Source organism: Triturus cristatus, chromosome 9 (genome assembly GCF_964204655.1).
Source record: "Triturus cristatus chromosome 9, aTriCri1.1, whole genome shotgun sequence".
In the NCBI taxonomy this organism is placed as follows: Eukaryota; Metazoa; Chordata; class Amphibia; order Caudata; family Salamandridae; genus Triturus; species Triturus cristatus.
In genome coordinates this window covers 848,697,551-848,716,888 of record NC_140592.1, presented here as the reverse complement: position 1 = coordinate 848,716,888, position 19,338 = coordinate 848,697,551, and the positions used below count along the sequence as shown (strand labels likewise).

General features: G+C 44.5%; 1 long non-coding RNA gene across 1 annotated transcript in view; it reads right to left on the bottom strand.

The window, feature by feature from the left end:
• LOC146798949 (uncharacterized) overlaps window positions 1–19,338 on the bottom strand; it is a 142,914-nt gene that overhangs the window by 115,168 nt on the left and 8,408 nt on the right. The window contains exon 2 of the long non-coding RNA XR_014969217.1: window positions 15,529–15,616. This is a non-coding gene — a long non-coding RNA (uncharacterized LOC146798949). The remainder of the gene's footprint in view (window positions 1–15,528; window positions 15,617–19,338) is intronic.

Here is a 19,338-nt window from a genome sequence, read left to right as displayed (position 1 = left end):
ATGCCTTTGTCCTCCCCCACAATAGTGCCGCCTGGGGGGGACCGCCCCCACCCCACCACCCCCACCCCACCCCACCGCCCCACCCTAGTTACGCCACTGGGTACCACTAACCAGCTGCAGGCTGCAGAGGAAGACAAGCGTGCACCTGGCGCTGCAAAACCCCATGGGCGGTGATGAAAATGGCGGGGCTGGGAGCCACGTCACGTGAGTGACGTTTCGAACGTCGTCTGGACGCCCACGTCGTAGCCTAATTGGACAATAATCTTGGCCGGCGGCCGGGTAAGGTTCGACAGACAGTAATATTATTTAGCATTTTGGTGTCACAGACTCCATGACACCAAAATGCAAAATAATATTACTGACTGTCGAACCATACCCGACCGCCGGCCAAGATTATTGTCGACACGGACCACGGTGTCACCCCATGCGATGGTGTCACCCGGTGCGGTCCGCACCCCCCGCACCCCCTAGTGACGCCACTGTATGGAGGTGAGCCCTCATCTGAAGCCAGCCAATTTTCTTGATCCCTTTACTTTTTACCTGCTGAGCCTTCCAATTATCCCCCCCTCGCCCCCCCACCTCCTTCAGCCTTGCACTAGTGCTAAGCCCTTTTTAGGTGTTTGGGACACTTCGCACCTAGGCCTTCATAACATATCTTTCACCAAAGGAATCCATGCCAAATTTGCGTACTTTTTTCCACATCTTGGGAATTCTAAAGCACCCAGGATTTTTGGGCCAAAATATCAAAAAATGTTTTTGTAGGATTTTTTTTAAAGTATTATGCAAGAAAGCATTTTTTGCGTCCTTAAAATGGCATGCTAAGATCATCATCTTCACAGCTTTCTTTGACAGACAGAATTGAAAAAAAAAATAATAATTGCAATAATGTTGGACCCGACATCCTTGGCATAGTGTTCCCCCTGTTTTTGCTGAATTTGTTTTTGTTGGCATTAGGCCTGTATGCACTTTATTCCTGCTAACCAGTAGTAAAATGCTTGTGCTTTCTCCCTAAAACATGGTAAAACTGGCCTACATCCATTTGTCACATTTAATTTACTTATAAGTCCTTAGGAAATGTTAATACATCTACCCAGGGCCTATGAATTAAATGCTACTAGTGAGCAGCGGCACCAATTGTGCCACCCACTAAATTAGCACTGCAAAATATGTCTTATGTCTTCCACTACAGTCTGTAGGGCAGTTTTAAAATGCTATTTCGACCTCGCAAAATAAACCTTCCACTAGGCCAAAAACATATTTTTTGATTTTTATAAGTCACCCTTGAGGTAGGCCCTAAATGATCATAGGTCATGGTGCCTGGTATTTCAAAAGTAGAGCATATGGGTTTAAGTTTTATATGCCTTTACAGAGAAAAACTCCTAAAGTCATTTGTCACTGTTGTGAGGCTATCTCTCCTATGAACTAACAGCAGGTTTCCTTATTACATTTAAGAAGTGAAAACCTCATTTTGAGACCATTTAAAGAAATGCTTCTTCCATTCAAATGAATTCTAATTTAAAGTTACAGTTCTGAAAATGGCACTTTTAGAAATGCGTGGTGAGCAACAACAAAAAATCATGTATATATGCCCAGATCTCTGACTGGGGTTGAGTGTCTGACATTGTTCATCATTTCCTCCATCAATTGTTTTTTTTGTATCTATTACCCCATGTGGGACGGGCATGCCCAGACGTGGGTCTTGACAATGACACTGGTTTCAAGCTATCCTGGCTGATGAGGGGTGATACCCTGAAACCGGTTCTAGGATGCTTGTTTCTAGTCCAGAGAAGTCCTGGTCTGTAAGTTCTGGCTGTAGTGTTCCCATGGGGAGCATGGTCAAGACTGAATTGCATATGGCTAGGTCCAAACTGGAATGGCATGGTGAGCAAAAAAAAACAATGGATTTAGGCCCTGATCTCCAACTGGGGATGAGTGTGTGACAGTGTTCAGCATTCTGTCTATCAAAAGTTTTTTTTGCATCTGTCACCTGGGTTATGCCCAAACGTGCCACTGGATTCAAGCTATCTTGGGTGCTTACAGGTGATACACTGAAACTGGTCATAGGATGCTTGATTCCGGTCTCGGAATGACCTGGCCTGGCAGCTCGGGCTGGACTATTCCATGGGGAGCAGGTTCAAGGCGGATTTCCATATAAGTGGCTCTAAACTGGAAACGCATGGTGAGCAAAAAAACCAATACATTTAGGCACAGATCTTTGATTGGGGTAAGTGTCTGACATTTTCAAGCATTCCGTTAATCATTTCTTCTTTTGGCATTTGTCACTCTGAGTTGGACAGATATGCCAGACATAGGGCCCATGCTCACGATGCCACTGGATTCAAACTATGGTGGCTGATGATGGAACAGGTCCAAGGATGCATGTTCCTGATCCAGAGAGAACCTGGGCTAGCAGTTTGGGCTGGGATGTTCCAATGGGGAGCAGGGTCAAGACTAACTTACATATGGCTGGGTCTAAATTAGAATGGCATGGCAGGCAAAAAAAACGAATTTAGACCCAGATCTCTGACTGGAGGGGAGTGTCTGACATTGTTCAGCAGTCCATCCATCAATTGTTCTTTTTGCATCTGTCAGCCCGGGTGGGAAGGGAATGCCCAGATGTGGGTCCTGTGCTGTGATTCAAGCTATCCTCACTGATGGGGGATGATACCCTGAAACCAGTCCTAGGATGCTTGTTTCCAGTCCATGGAGTACCTGACCTGGCAGTTTGGGCTGGACTGTTCCCATGGGGGAGCAGGGTCAAGACTGATTTGCATATGGCAGGCTCCAAACTGGAATGTATTGGTGAGCAAACAATGGATTTAAGACCGGATCTCTGACTGAGGGTGAGTGTCTGCCATTGTTCAACATTCTGCCCATAAATTGTTATTTTTGCATCTATAGCACCGAGTGTGACGGGTGTGTCCAGACTTGAGTCCCTTGCTCACCATGCCACTGGATTCAAGCTTTACTGGCTGATGAGGGGTGATACCCTAAAACAGTCCTAGCATGCTTGTTTCAAGATCAGGAAGGACCGGCCTGGCAGTTCAGGCTGGACTGTTCCCCTTGGGAGCAGGATCAAGACTGATTTGCATATGACTGGGTCCAAACAGGTATGGCGTGGGGAGCAAATAAATCATGGATTTAGGCCAAGATCCCTGACTGGGGTTGAGTGTCTGACATTTCTCAGCATTCCTTTCATCAATTGTTCCCTTTGCATCTGTCACCCCACATGGGATGGGTATGCCCAAATGTGGGCCCCATGCTCGCCATGCCGCTAGGTTCAATCTATCGTGGCTGATGAGGGGTGATACCCCGAAACTGGTCCTAAGATGCTTGTTTCCAGTCCAGGAAGACCTGGCCTGTCAGTTCCTGATGGACTGTTCCCATGGGGGGCAGGGTCAAGACTGATTGCATATGGCTGGGTCCAAACTGGATTGGCGTGGTGAGCAAAGAAACAATGTATTTAGGCCCAGATCTCTGACTGAGGTGAGCTTCTGACATTGTTCAGCATTCCGTCCATCATTTGTTCTTTTTGCATCTGTCACCCCAAATGTGACGGGTGTACCCAAACGTGGGTCCCGTGCTCGACATGCCCCTGGATTCAAACAATGCCGGCTGATGAGGATGTTTGTTTCTGTTCCAAGTAGGACCTGGCTTGACAGTTGAGGCTGGAATGTTCCTATTGGGATCTGGGTCAAGACTGATTTGCATATAGCTGGGTCCAAACTGGAAGGGCTGGGTGAGAAAAAAAACAATTGGTTTAGGCCCAGATCTCTGACTGGGAGTGAGTATCTGACATTGTTGAGCACTCTGTCCATCAATTGTCTTTTTCGCAACTTTTAGAAAGTTGGCATTATAAAAGTGCCTTTCTAACACTGTCCACAATCACGTGAATAGGAATGGCTCTCCTGAGGTGTTTTATTTAATCCTTTCAGACGTAGGAGGAAAATGACCTTGAGTGTGGGGCATAGTGCTGCTCTCCTGAGCAGGTTATCCTGGGGGTTGTACTCTGTCTTCCTCTGGGCTTTACCCATACTCTTCCTGATTTCTAAGGGAGGCCTGCTACTAAGATATGTAGCTCACACCTAGGCCTGCCTGCCCTTTATTACCCTAGGCTCCGTCTAAGGAAACCAGGGAGGCCTACCTATCGGAGAGGCGTATTTATCACGGGCTAATCAGGAAGTCCAAAGCAGCATATTACACCATTAGAGTTAGCGAAGCTAGTAACTCGACGAGGGAGCTCTTCTTGCTCTATAAAACCCTCTCAAGTGGGAAAGCAGCCATGGCTCCAGATGACTGCTCAGTGGAATCCTGTGATAGGATTGCGGACTTCTTTTCCGAAAAGATAGCAAAAATCTATTCGGCATTTCCCAGTCTTCCCATTGCTGGAACCGAATTTGCGGAAAGCCCGAGGGACTGGAGGGACAGACATATATTGACCAACTTTGTCACTCCGACCTCGGAGGACCTACTAAAAATCTGTACTTCCGTCAAATCTGGTTCCCCGCGGGATCCCACCACGCCGAAACGACTAGTGGATAGCTTACCGGTGCTAGAACCATTTATAAGACATCTATTGGATGTGTCTTTTAGCACCAAGACCATGCCCAAAGCCTGGAAACAGGCGGTGGTTCTACCTCTCAGGAAGAAATCTAACATCAGCTTTGAGAAACTAGAGAACCTCCGGCCGATCTCCCTTCTGCCCTATCTGGCCAAAGTGGCGGAAAAAACGGTAAACATGCAACTGAAGGATTTCGTGGATGAGGCTGCCCTACTACACGATACCCAGTTTGGATTCCGTCCCCGCCACTCAACGGAATCAGCGCTTCTGATGGCTGTGGAGACCTTACGCCAGGGGGTGGATGAGGGTCATACTATGGCCCTCATCCTATTGGACCTAAGTGCAGCATTCGACACCGTAGCTCATACCACCCTGCTACGGTGTCTGAATAGTGGCGGAATATCTGGAGCTGCCCTCGCATGGATCCAGTCCTTCCTGACAGGGAGAAGCTTTCAGGTCCGCCAGGGCGATTGTTATTCCAGGGATATTGGATTGGACCAGGGCGTACCCCAGGGATCGTCCCTGAGCCCCACCCTTTTTAATCTTTATGTTTCCCCAGTGGCCCCTATTGCTGTGGGCCATGGTCTGCACATCGTGTCCTACGCCGACGACACGCAGCTGGTTGTCTCCCTCTCACGGGCACCCGGTCTTGCGGCGGACAGTTTCAGAGCCTGCATGCAAGACCTTGCAGCCTGGATGTCCGCCAACTGCCTTAAATTAAATGTCAGCAAGACTGAGGTGCTCGTAGTGGGGGGGAACCCATCTGTTTGGTCGTCGGCGTGGTGGCCCCCATGCTTGGGTGAGGCTCCAACACCCTGCCAAGAAGTTTGGAACCTTGGAGTCTGGCTAGATGCTGACCTGTCTTTCAGACCGCAGATAGGACGTGTGGCGGGCGTCTGCTTCGGCATCCTGAAAAGCATACGGAAGGTCTTAAATCTCTTTCCCACGTCAGCTCGCAGAGCGCTGGTGCACGCCCTCGTTACATCACGCCTGGATTATGGCAATTTGCTGTACCTGGGAGCAACTAACAAGGCCATAAATCGCCTTCAGGTATTGCAGAACGCGGCTGCCCGCCTCATTTTAAAATTTCCCAAAAGAGTGGCCTCCAATACTGCCCTTCGGACTCTTCACTGGTTGCCAGTGAGGAGCAGGGTTGAGTTTAAGGCCCTCTGTACTTGCCATCACATTCTCACTGGGAAGGCGCCAGCACCGCTCCAGAAACTGATCACCAGGTACGCACCCACACGCTCCCTTCGCTCCTCCTACGGAGGCCTTTTAAAGGTCCCGAGGATAAGACGGGCTCGCATGGGAGGTAGATCTTTCTGTTACCTGGTGGCTAAGAGCTGGAATGCTCTACCTTTGGACCTCCGTCTTGAGTAATCTGAACCTGGTTTCAGGAGGAAGTTAAAAACACATTTATATACACGCTAGCTTGCACAGTTCCATTGGCTGAGTCTGTGGGAGTTCTTCTGTTCTAGCGCGGGGACACGCTTTGAGCGTAACCAAGCGCTCTATAAAATTCCCCTATTATTATTATTATTATTATTATTACTAGGCAGTTTGGAGCCAACCCCAGGAAAGGAGTATGGTTGAAGAAAGAAGGCATCCCCCACCTACAGGTTGGCTCTATGATTAAAGTGGTATATTCAGAACCCCTCATCAGAAATCTTGGACCCTTGAAATATTCAGAAGGACTTCCCTATTGTTCGTTGAGGGAAGATTGGACATGCTTCCCTTGAACCCAGGCTCCCCAGAAGTGACTCCAAAGGGCCAGTTTGCTGACTTCCTGGTTGAGCTACAGGGACACAACAAGCTTCCAGAGGCCTAGCTGCCTAGCTGACCAGCACCAACTGGAGCTTCCTGGACCTACCTGAGTCCTTCTGTTGACATCTGCTGGAGTGAGTCCTGATCCCCAAGAGGTGCCCCTCAGGACCCAGAGCCTTGGGTGGCATCAGAGTGAAGGTGAAGATACAGAATTTTTGGGCTCCTCATGACTGCAAATTGACCTCTTCGCACCATGAAATGACTGCCCGTAATGATCACTAACGCAAAGCTCCAGTGGGACCAACACTTTGTGCCAATAGTTACAGCCCACACCGACCACCTACATGAAGATCCAGTGATGATTGGCTCTTCGCGTTACAACAAAATGAGTCTGCACTGCCAATTTGCTCCTTATTCCGACTGTTTGAGTGCTGCATAAATATTCTACTCATTGCCTCTAAGTTAAGCCTAACTGCTTTTGTGACAAGCTGCCAGAGGGCTATGCACAGGTGTGTTTAGTGACTATTTTTGGTCAACATAACAAGAATTGTGTTCATTATTTGAGTGGGGCTTCCACCCTCTCTACTTGTAACTCAATTTCTTATACACAGCTTTTGCATTTTTTAAACTGGTAGTCAGTTTTTCCTGTTTATGGTGCTTTCCATCAACTTGCAGTTTGTGGTAGAAACAGGTGCAAACCCAATTGCAAACCTGGAAAGCTATACATTTCTGAAAGCTAAACAACATACTGAATTGTACATGGGCAAACTGTGTAGATTGCTGATAGTTTTGTCAAATAAGTTAATAATTGAAATAAAAAATAATAAAAATATGAAAAAACAGACATTCTTGGCACCGTTTTCATCTGTAATTTTTTACCTCAATGGCTGGTTTACAAAAGTAACATAACTTTAGGTCCGATAGATCCTTCTAGTCACAGGTATATAGTGCATGTTTGTTGTCAGAGCCAACAATTGAGTTCCAGCTGCTAATAATATTTTGTTGTGTATCGACTATGCAGCAATTCATATGACAAAATCTAATGAATGAAAAATGCATATGAAGCAAACCTGTGTATTTTTTAAATGTCCATAAGATTCTGACTTTAGGAACAGTGGGTATTTTCACACCTCTAAATTTGGGGTTACCATACTATCATGTGATTCAAAGGGAATTTTGCAAAAACATTTAGAAACCAAAAATAAATAGAAATACAATTGGTAATAACCAACGGTTTACTATTCTGTGTTTCCTAACTTCTCTCGATTATAACTGTACCCATCTTAGATGGTGGGCCTACCGCCCATAGCAGGAAAGGCCCCAAAATGTGGCATGAAGAAATCAAATTTTTGGCATTAAAATGACCATTTTTGTTGACGTATGCAGAATTAGCATATCTCTTATCACACAAGTAAATGAAATTACAGCAAAATCATGTGAAATTAAGCATAATCATGCAAAATACAAATCTTTCATCTCACAATTTAGTTGGAAATGGTTGATACAATGCAACAAACAACAATATCTCAACTGGAAGTCATTAAAACAGGACAGTAAAAAAGAGTGATATAAATCACAGTGGGTGCGGGGAACAAAGAAAGGGAGACCACAATGCAGAAAGTAGAGTGAAAAAGGGGGTTATTATTTGTAAGTAGTTATATAAGCACTACAGTACAATTAAATATACAATGACCATAACACACAAAGTGAGCACTGGGCGTGCCTAGTGATAGTGAGCGCAGTGACACAATGGTGACGAGAACAGCGACTAGAGATACCGCGATTATTTACAGCGAATGGCACATATGTACACAAAATGATAAAATGACAAAATTTCGAGAATTTTGCGTAAGAAGCATAACGTGCAATTACAAAATTTATGAGAATTACTCTAGCGTGATTTTACTTCTTCCCAGGCCTACATTTTTTGTGATGGAGCTAGCAGCAGAGTTCGTGCCTGGGCTAGGCCACCATCAAGTGAAACATACTAAACACGGAGGGGCTTAATTACAAGCCCCTTGCGCCACCAGTGCGTCTCTTTTAATATGGGAAAAAGTGACGTACCCGCCGCACAAGGGGCTTGTAAATAAGCCCCAGACAGTACTGAAAACTAGACACAGAAGGGAGTCTAGGGTGGTGTGATCTGATTGGCTACCACTAAAGGTTCTTACCAACTCTACGCTGCAAACCAAATCTCTCTAACCAAACCATTCTAAACTCGAGCGTTTTTCATGCGTTGTTGGGAAAGTAATTTCCAAAATCTGTGCGAATCAACAAAATTCCTACCATCAGCATTTCTACACATTTCCCAAAAAAATGGTACCTCACTAGAGTGACTGGGTATAGCGCCAGTTATGGTAAAGGCTCCAAAACATGACATGTAGATATCACATTTTTGGCATGAATAATGTGCCTTTTTTGGCGATGTGGGTAGCTGTAGAATCTGTGCTTGGGTCCAGTTGCAACCCTGGGAAAACTAAAACTCGGGCCCTAAGATAGCTATAACTCACAAGATATCAATGATGTCATGAGTGCTGTAATATGTGGGGTAATTAACAAGGCATGGCGAGAGCATGAGTTGTAGTTACCTTAGGGCACGAGTTATAGTTACTTGAGGTAACTTTAACTATGAATGTTGAATTTCTATTGTTTTGTGTGTGTAAACTCTGAACCTAACTATAATGTCCCTATAACCTTTGTTTTTTAGCAAATTTGAAGGTTTTTTAAATTCTATTTCCAAACTATAATGTCCATGTAACCTTTATTTTTTTAAGTGAAATTCTATGGGTTTTTGAGTGCTATTTCCTAACTATAATGTCCCAGTAACCTTTGTTTTTTAGCGAATTTCTAGATTTTTTTTTTTAACGTAAGGTAATATTTAAATACCATATGTTAATCCAACCAGCAGCCAGGCCTTGTGGCGTACCCCCAAAGGCAGCCTCCCTGTGTTGATTGCGTGTGGGAGGGTGGCATGTGTCTGTGTATGATTTGAAATGTCTTGTGGTCACATAGAGAGGCCAAATTACTAAAACATTATGTGATGCACTTTAAATTGTGATTTACTGCAGAATATATTTCACTTTACCAGAATGTGTAGGGGAAATGCTGATTACTGGAGGGACTCAGTGTCCCATAACCCAAGCTGCCAGGAGGAGGAGGGGCATCCTGCTGTTGTTCTCGCCACCCCTGAAGCTTATATAGTGTATCCTCAACCATATCCCAAGCTGCCAGTAGGAATGCTGATTACTGGAGGGACTTGGTGTCCCATGACCCAAGTTGCCATAAGGAGGAGGAGCAGCATGCTGTTGTCCTCATCACCGCCGCTTTGCTATAAAGCATTTCCTCACATCCCACGGCGTGGTACATGCCTGGGCAAAGCCTGGCCAAGGGTGGGCCCATCTTAGCCTGTCATAGACTGACAGAGGCCAGGCCGGCTTACTCTCTTGGCTCCTCGGTTCCTGCTCATTGCTGCACTTCAGAAGACCTGCCTGAGGAATTATGCATTTAACCATCTCTCCCGCCTACTGTGAATGATATGGGGAAAAGATATGGCCACAATGAGTCCTCCATAACACTCACACACAACAATTGACAGTTTCTTGGTGCAGTATGTGGACCTTGTCTCAAATGAGATAAATGAGATAAAGGTGGAAGAGCAGTGCCTCTCTCTTACAACCAAGGATCTTGTTACACCTCAATTTCCCATGACCACGCCACCTAGGCTCTCCCCTACGATTAATGATGACACCAGCACCCTTCCAGTTCATCCATTTAATGTTTAAATGTACCTGAGGGGACTGTATGGGTGACAGTGGCTCTGCTGGCCTAATAGATGGCAGTGTCCCAAATGATGGCACCATAATTTTGTTTTATTTTTAGTTTTGTATATGGGGAACTACACCCGAAGATATCAGAGCGCCAGACATCACTTTGTCATTTCAAGCAACATATTTGTGTGTTGGTGTAATGAAATCAGTCTCAACCCCAGAAAATGTGACATAGCTCGAAGGCCATCTCTGTGCACAATACTCGTATAAATACTCGTACAAAGTGAGGTCACATCCAACGTCATTAGCACAAAAGATTCCTTCCATGCTATAGCATACATTCTTTTCAAGAGATCGCTTGTATCTTGTAGATACGTTGGTGTGATCTCAACAAACTACTGTAGGAAATGGTCAATAAAGCATGAGGTTGTTTCAAACAAGCTACCAATTGCAAATATGATTTATACTGTTTTCATGGATTTTCGGGATCAGGTAAAGTATAGGGGTTATTCAATCAATCAATCAATCCAAGGTGCTGGGGGGAGGGGTTCGGCTACTGCTCGAACAGCCAGGTCTTGAGTAGTCTCCTGAAGGTCAGCAGGTTCTGGGTTTGCCGTAGGAGGATGGGGAGGGTGTTCCAGGTCTTGGCGACGAGGTGGGAGACCGATCTGCCGCCGGACGTCGGTCTTCGGATGCTGGGGACGGTGGCAAGGTCGGCATAGTGGTGCTGGCAGTTGGGGGTGTAGAAGGTGAGTCGTCTGTTGAGGTATGCTGATCCGGTGTTGTGGAGTGCTTTGTGTACGTGGGTGAGGAGCTTGAAGGTGATCCTCTTGTTGACAGGAAGCCAGTGCAGGTCACTCAGGTGGGGTGTGATGTGGCTGACGCGAGGGATGTCGAGGATCAAGCATGCAGAGGCGTTCTGTATGCGTTGAAGTCGTTTCAGAAGTTTGGCCGAGGCTCCTGCGTAGAGGGCGTTTCCGTAGTCCCGCCTGCTGCTGACGAGGGCCTGGATGACCGTTCTTCTTGTTTCAGTGGGGATCCACCTGTAGATCTTTCAGAGCATGCAGAGGGTGTTGAAGTAGGAGGATGAGCCGGCGGTGACCTGCTTTGTCATGGAGAGAGCAGAGTCGAGGATGAACCCCAGGTTGTGTGCGTGGTCGGTGGGTGTTGGTGCAGTTCCCAGTGCAGTCGGCCACCAGGAGTCGTCCCAGGCCGAGGGGGTGGAGCCGAGGATGAGGACTTCTGTCTTATCCGAGTTCAGCTTCAGACAGCAGTTCTTCATCCACTCGGCAACGGCTTTCATACTTTCCTGGAGGTTAGTTTTGGCGGTGAGGGGGTCCTTGGTGAGGGAGAGGAGCAGCTGGGTGTCGTCGGCGTAGGAGATGATGTTGAGGTCGTGCAGTCGGGCGACGTGGGCGAGTGGTGCCATGTAGATGTTGAACAATGTCGGGCTGAGGGATAAACCCTGGGGTACACCGCAGATGATCTCGGTGGCTTTGGAACAGAAAGGGGGAGGCGAACGCTCTGGGTTCTGCTGGAGAGGAAGGAGGTGGTCCAATCCAGAGCCTTGTCTCGGATCCCAGCGTTGTGGAGGCGTGTGCGTAGGGTGCGGTGGCAGACAGTGTTGAAGGCGGCTGACAGGTCCAGGAGGATGAGGGCCACTGTTTCGCCATTGTCCAGCAGGGCCCTGACGTGATCGGTGGCGGCGATGAGGGCAGTTTCGGTGCTGTGGTTGCTGCGGAACCCGGACTGGGACGGGTCCAGGATGCTGTTCTCCTCGAGGTAGCGGGTCAGTTGTCTGTGTATGATTTGAAATGTCAGGAACGGGAGCAGGGAGATGGGTCGGAAGTTCTTGAGGTCCTTTTAAATACTGATACTCGTCTTGTGAGATCAAGCCCAATTCCCTTCATTTTGCTAGCTCAACTAAATATTTCGACTTAACCTCTGACAATTCCAAGGGGGTTGTTTACAATGATAATTTCGAACTTGTAGCTGCAGTTTCTTCTCTGCATCATAAAGACTTAAAGGCCACAAAATGATGTTCCCCAATTGTCAGATTTTCTAATCACCACATCCTCTCTCTTTTTTATTTTGTTCATTGCTTGATAGTATCTTATTTGCTGTATATCTTTACAATTTGCAAACTTTTTACTCAGCTCAATGGATAATGCTTTTAGGTCCGAAATTACTAGCTCAGAATAGATAACCAAAGAGTACCATGGTGTCATTGGGAAAAGTACTGATTTTGGTTTGAAATGGGTTTCCCCTCTCTCATAGATATCTATTCTCAAGGCATTTGATATATATAAATATATCCTACATAGCAAGACATTTGTCTGACTTGCCTATAACTTTGGCGTCATTTGACTAATCTTCATGAAATTTTCTCCAAAAAGTGTCATGTGAGGCTCTGGTTGTTGTGGAAAGATTGGGCATGATCCATGCAGTGGGGACCGAGAATTTGGGGCGTGAAATAAGGGGGCACTTGTAATGTTAATTTCCATAGGACTCTTTAGCCACACCTACAGCCCAAACTGCTGAACGGATTTTCAAAATATTTGGCTGGGATGTAGATGTTGGTTCAAGGAAGTGCCTTTTGCCTATTTGTAATATGTGTTTTTGAAAAATGTAAGCCAAAAATTATAGTGATTCTTTGGTCACAGATATTTCGCCGTGATTTTGCAATTAATTGCGAATGTACGCACCAACGGGAAGGCTCTGATTGGCTGGACGGCACCTGAACAAAAAGCTGCGGCCACCATTTTATTGCTCAGGAACGGTTCCCGGGGCTGAAAATTTCTGGAAAAGCTAAATTAAGTTATGTTATGTTATGTTATGTTACAGTGCATTTTTATAGCGCTCGGCTACTCTAAAAGAGTGTCCCGGCGCTTTCCACAGGCAGCTACAGAGTATAACAACATAGCAAGAAGAACAGAACCCAAAAGAGAAAGAAAGAAGCCCACCTAAACAGAATGATTAAAAAGCCAAGTCTTCAAATTCTTCCTGAATTGAAGCAAGTTGGGAGTGCTGCGGAGTGCAAGTGGAAGCGAGTTCCACAGCTGGGAGGCCTTGAGGCTGAAAGAGCGTCCCCCAATGCGGGCCTTCCTCACGCGTGGGACCACAGCAGTGAAAAGGGAATCCGAACGCAGTGAGCGAGCAGGGCGATAGAAAGCCAATCTTTTCTGCAGATATCCTGCACCTGAGCCAAACAAAGCTTTGTGCACCAGCGTCAGGGATTTAAAAATAATCCGCTTCCGGATCGGCAGCCAATGAAGCGTCTGCAGCAGCCCAGAAGCCCGTGCCCGTCTATGCAGACCAAAGATCACACGGGCTGCAGAGTTCTGTGCCACCTGCAAACGCTGGACCAAGTAGTCCGGAAGGCCTAGGAAAAGAGCATTGGCATAGTCTAGCCTAGATCCGATGAGCGCCTGCACCGTAATCCGTCTGTGCTCCACAGACAATAGTGGTCAGAGTAGAAGTACTCTCAGAGTAGAAGTACTCTGACCCCATGTTTGAGAAATTGGGGTGTTAGTGACACAAGTTATGTACCCAAAATAGATTTTTATAATCGCGCGTGATATCCGCGCCAACACTACAAGTGTCAGCGCGGCCCCGTGTACCATTGCGGAGGCATCGTGGCTATCGATGTTGTCGCGAATATTGGTGAAAATATAAAAACATATGTCAGTGAATCATTAATACGCATTGTTATAGGGACATTGAGATTTTGATAAATGTTTTTATAGAGTTATGTATATAGAGAGTTATCTACTGTGATGGTTAGAATTAATTATATAGTTATCATTTTTGAATGTGGTGGTGGCTATTGAATTCCTGCTTTTGTTTTCCGCTTTAGCAACATAACCACGGGGTTCGCGACGACCAACATCATTGTGATCTACCGCCTCATGGCGAAAGAAAGAAAATAGGTTTTAGAGATGGTTTTATAGAAACTTTCTAGAAAAACATGAGTTTAGAGAATATTGTAAGAAACCTCTAGTATATAAAATACTGTAATATGTGTGGATGTGTAATATGTGTGGATATATGTGTTTTAGAATTTATGAAAAAAGGCTCAATCACTGCAGTTAATGACATCATCACGATATCCAGAATAACCGCGAAAACAGAAGATAGGTCTGAAAGATGTTTTTTTTTAAACTTATTACAAAATTATGAGCTTAGTATGCTTTGAAAGAAGCATGTATATAGTAGTATGTGTAGTGCAGTGTTCAGAATGGATTTTTTTCATATTATTTTTGGATGTGTTGGTGGTCATTGAATGTCTGCTTTTGTTTCTGTTTTCGAGATGTGTCTGGGGAATCATTATTACCGAGCTCTGGAGTCACAGCAAAAAGATAGAATAGGTTTTAGGGATGGTTTTTCTACAAACTCTCTACAAAAACATGACTTTAAAGCATACTGTAAGAAACCCCTGGTGTGCAAAATACTATAGTATGTGTGGATATGTGTGTTTTAGACGTTATGGAAAAGTCACTGTTGTTGCAATTAACGATGTAACTGCGAAGTCCTGAATAACCACGAAAACGGAAAATAGGTCTGAAAGATGGTTTTTAAAGAAACTTAGTACAAAAATGTGAGCTTAAACATGCTTTGAAAGCAGTATGTATATAGTAACATTTGTAGGGCAATGTTCAGAATGGATTTGTTTACATAATATTTTTGGATGTGTTGGTGGTCATTGAATGTCTGCTTTTGTTTTCCATTTTTGTAATGTGTCCATTGGGATCGCGACATCATCGCGAATATAAAAAAAAACAATGCTTATTTATCCACTGAAGAAAATACAAGTTTATAAAAATACACCTTATAAAGTTATTTTAGATAGAAAATACAATGTAAAAACCTTATAAATTCAATAAAAAATGATAGGTTACATGGACGTTATAGTTGGGAAATAGAATTTGAAAAACCTTAGAAATTCACTGAAAAACAAAGGTTACATGGACGTTATAGTTAGGCTGACATTTCACTTGTACAAAACCAGAGAAATTCAGATGTTATAGATAGCTGAGTTAACTATAACTCGCTACCCGCAATGCACTGCTTATGACCCCATATATTACATCATTCATGACATGGTCAGTGACATCACTGATGACATTACTGATGACATCTCAAAGGACATCACTGATGACCTTTCATACACGCACTCCAACTTCCACACTACCATTCTCAAAACCATTGACACACACATACCAGTACTTACACACCCACTCTATGATTCATAGGTCTACACACACATCCACTCAGTCACCCACACAGCCACTCATACACCAGCTCGTTCACTAATACAGCCACTGATATATCCACTCATTTACCCATATATCTACTCACACACTATCAGTCCCTCATAGAGTTACTCACACACCTACTCACTCACCTAAAGAGTCACTCACACAGCCTTTTGCTCACCTTTCTTTTCTTCCTCATACGTGGTGTCAGTGCTGCAATTGCGTTTAGCTCATAGCAGCTCACCATAAGAGATGCTCCGTTTGAGATTCTGTGGATAAAATAGGACACATTGGACACAACAGCTTGAATTTGTCATTTACACATAAAATACATAACACCAATATGAATGTCCTAGATGTGTCAGTTGAGATATGTGAGGGCCAATTACACACTAAATTGTATCTTAAAGAGACAGCTTGCAACAGCATTTTACATGCTGACAGTCATCACCCACAGAATCTCAAGTGGAGCATCCCTTATGGTGAGCTGCTATGAGCTAAACACAATTGCAGCACTGATGTCACGTATGAGGAATAAAAGAAAAGGATGATTCTGCGATTCAGGGCTAGAGGTTACCCGGTTAAAGTGTTAAGGACAGCGAGTGAGAAGGTATCCCAGGTGGCGAGGGACACCTTACTGACCAAAAGAATAAGAACAGATGAGGGTCAGACACCAGTGCGACTCATGAAGACATTTAACAATAAAAGTCAGGAGGTCTGGAAGGTAGTGGGGCGACATTGGCTCCTTATCAGAAGTGACCCTACCAAAGGGAAATCTGTAAGGAAATTTCCCCAAATCACATATCGAAAACCAAATCATACGCGACATCCTGGTATGCAGCAATACAGGTACATCCTGCAGAAGAGAGGTAAGGTTGCATGAACAAAAAGGCTTTTTCAAATGTGGGAGATGTAAGGAAAAGAAGCAGCAATGTCAAAATATTCGCCACGGGCATTAACAAATTCATAACATGGGGAAGTGGTTTTTGCATCTATGTCCTAGTATGCCTATTTGTCCTCAAGTATGTTGGCAGTACTATAGGCCAGTGAAAAACGTATTTCGGAACATTACAGGGCAATAAATAATTCGGATCAGACATACCCTGTTGCTATGCATTGGGCCAAAATGCATCAACAGAATGCCGACCTTCTTGTTTTCTTTGCCATTGACAGGATCGAGAGAACAGTCAGAGATGGGAACAGGGAAAGACATCTGCAGCAGAAGGAGTCTGAATATATTATTCAACTCTGCAGCATGCTTCCCGGAGGACTCAATGAGAGTGAGGAGCTTCATATACACATCGGCTGATGTACTTTACTGAAGTTATATCATTCCATTTCACTCACTCCTATGAGTCAGGCTTTGAGTTGTTCCCACACCAACTTTTAACTGGTGTTTCCATAGTCATCCATCGTATGGCCATATCTTTAGTAAATTTTTCATTACGGTTACGCCCCTACCTTCATAGGATCTGGCTCATTTGGGGTCCCTCGCTCAGTCCCCTCTGACTTATTTTTGAGAGTTTTTTCAATTATGCTTTTTTGTGTCATATATTTTCTTTAGATTGATACACTATCACATTGCTCCTCGTTTTTCGAGGGGGTGAAAACTTTTTTGCATGTTTTCTGGTTTCCAGATATGAGGACAAGGGTTGTAATATCTTGATTAGAATGTTTCTTGCGTCATTATTAAATCTGCATAAGGCCACTTGGCCGTTATTTATGCTCCATCTAATATGCTGAGATGACAAAATGGGATCTCAATCACATATTTAGCCATTTGGCTGAAGTTTGTTCGTCATGATTTGACTGTTTTCAAATAGTTGTATCTGGTGAGGCCACTTGCCCAATGAAAGGACCTACCTCAGTGATTTAAGTTATGGCATGAGATTCCTCATGTCAAACATGGGGGTGCATTCTGATTTGAGTTCCTGATTTTGTTTGCATTTTAAAACAATTTTACATTCATGAAAAAATTGTATTTTTCAAATGTATCAATAACTGTATGGGTTGAATCCCCCTGTGCACAATCGTAACCTCTATATAAATAGAGGAATACACGCGCTTCATCCAAAGGAGTCGCATTTCGATGTTTACTAACCCACATGAGATCTTTTAAATATGTTCTATTAATGGCCAACGCTGTTTTCAGCTTTAACCAGGAAGCTAACAGTTGACTATACCTCTGATTAACTTTGGCCATTCTAACCGCCCAGTACGTTTTGTTTAATTCATTTCGAGTAACTCACCCGGTAATTCCTCAACATTCCACCTGACATTGTGCCACTATTCACTGCCTCACCACAATCGTGTCATTTATTCACTAAATTATCACTTAACAATTCTGCTTGCGTATCGTTTGTATGTGGTCTCATAGCCGAAGTAAACCGTTTAGTATCAGCTTCATTTAATGCACCAGAGTGTACTATACTTTTACCGTCGCCGTAACACCGTGTAGTACGCTTTAATTTCTCACCAGAGTTTGTCACTTTTTTCTAACTCACAAGAACATGTTTCTAATTATTTCTACCTTTTTCCTTCAAACAAACGTTAGACTTGTTTCCTGGGGGCATAGCATCAAGGCCAGGCGATAAAATTATTGCCGCTTTAACGTACGTTTTCGGACGGAAAGCGGCGATAATTTTATAGCCATATCAGCAAGGTCACGCTATCGCGTGAATCCTTGCCTTATCGTCCTTTCCCCCAACGCCCATCTTCGCATCTCTAATGAGATGCAAAGTGGGCATTTAACCCCAAGATAACGGGAGAAATGTCGCTAAGCGACATTTCTCCTATTATCTAGCCACACGCTAACCTGCAGAGCGACAAGAAACTTTCCTTACGCCTGCTTATCAACTGACTTAGCCATGATATCCTATGGAAGATGGATATCATGGCTAAGTCTGCCTTGCCCTACCAGCAAGCTTTCGCCAAACGTTGTGTGATTATCGATCGATTTCCAACGATAATCGCACAGTTGGCAGCTTGCGCGTTGAATTTTATCGCTTTGGAGATAAGCGTTGCTGATAGCACGCTATCTCCGTGATAAAATTCAGCGTTGGCCGGCGATAATTATCCTCGCGCTAAGAGCGCTGAGCGATAATTATCGCCTGGCCTTGATGATATGCCCCCTGATGTTTTAACTGCTCTCTAATTACCGTTTATATCAGCATGGTAACACCACTGATATTATCATCTTCACATGGCCACTGGACTTCCTTAGCACTGGGCTCTCTTAGCACAACCTGATTAACCCTTGATTCGTTAGTTTATTATCATGACATTCAATTGAGTGTTCTTTTGATTACATCATGTTGCACATCTCGTCTTGCTATGTGTCTAGTACATTCATCAGACTTTAAATTAGATTGCATGATCTGGGGGCATATGTATGAAACTCCCATTTTGCGAATCCCAATTTGCGATATTTTGCGAGTAGCAAATTGAGATTCGCAAAGCGAAATGTAAAAAATAAATCGCAAATGTTTAGCGATTTCTTAATAATCGCAAAATATTCTCAGAAACCTCATTTCCGATTTCTTAATTGCGAAAATCGCAAATTAAGAAATCGCAAGAACGGGAATCTGCAATACAGGTGCAGCCTGATGACATCACAAACAGGAAACTGGAGTGATTTCCTGCACCTGCTCACCTGAGCCACACCCAGAGGCTGCTTGGAGAGTGTGAGGAGGCAGCCCAGGAGAGAGCAAACAGCAATGGAAGCCAACAAACAACAGGAGGGCAAGGATGCAGAGAAGAGGAAGAGGAAACACAAGTTTTCAGAAAAGGAGCAGGAGGTCCTCATTGAGGAGATGGTGTGCAGCCATGAGCTCCTTTTTGGCAAGAAGGCACTGCGTGTCCCAGAGGCAAGGAAACGCAAAATCTGGCTGGACATCCAAAGTAAGGTTAATGCAGTGGGAGTGACCAATCGCACCATCAAAGAATTGCGCAAGCGATGGTATGATATGCACCAGAGGTCGAATGAGAGGGT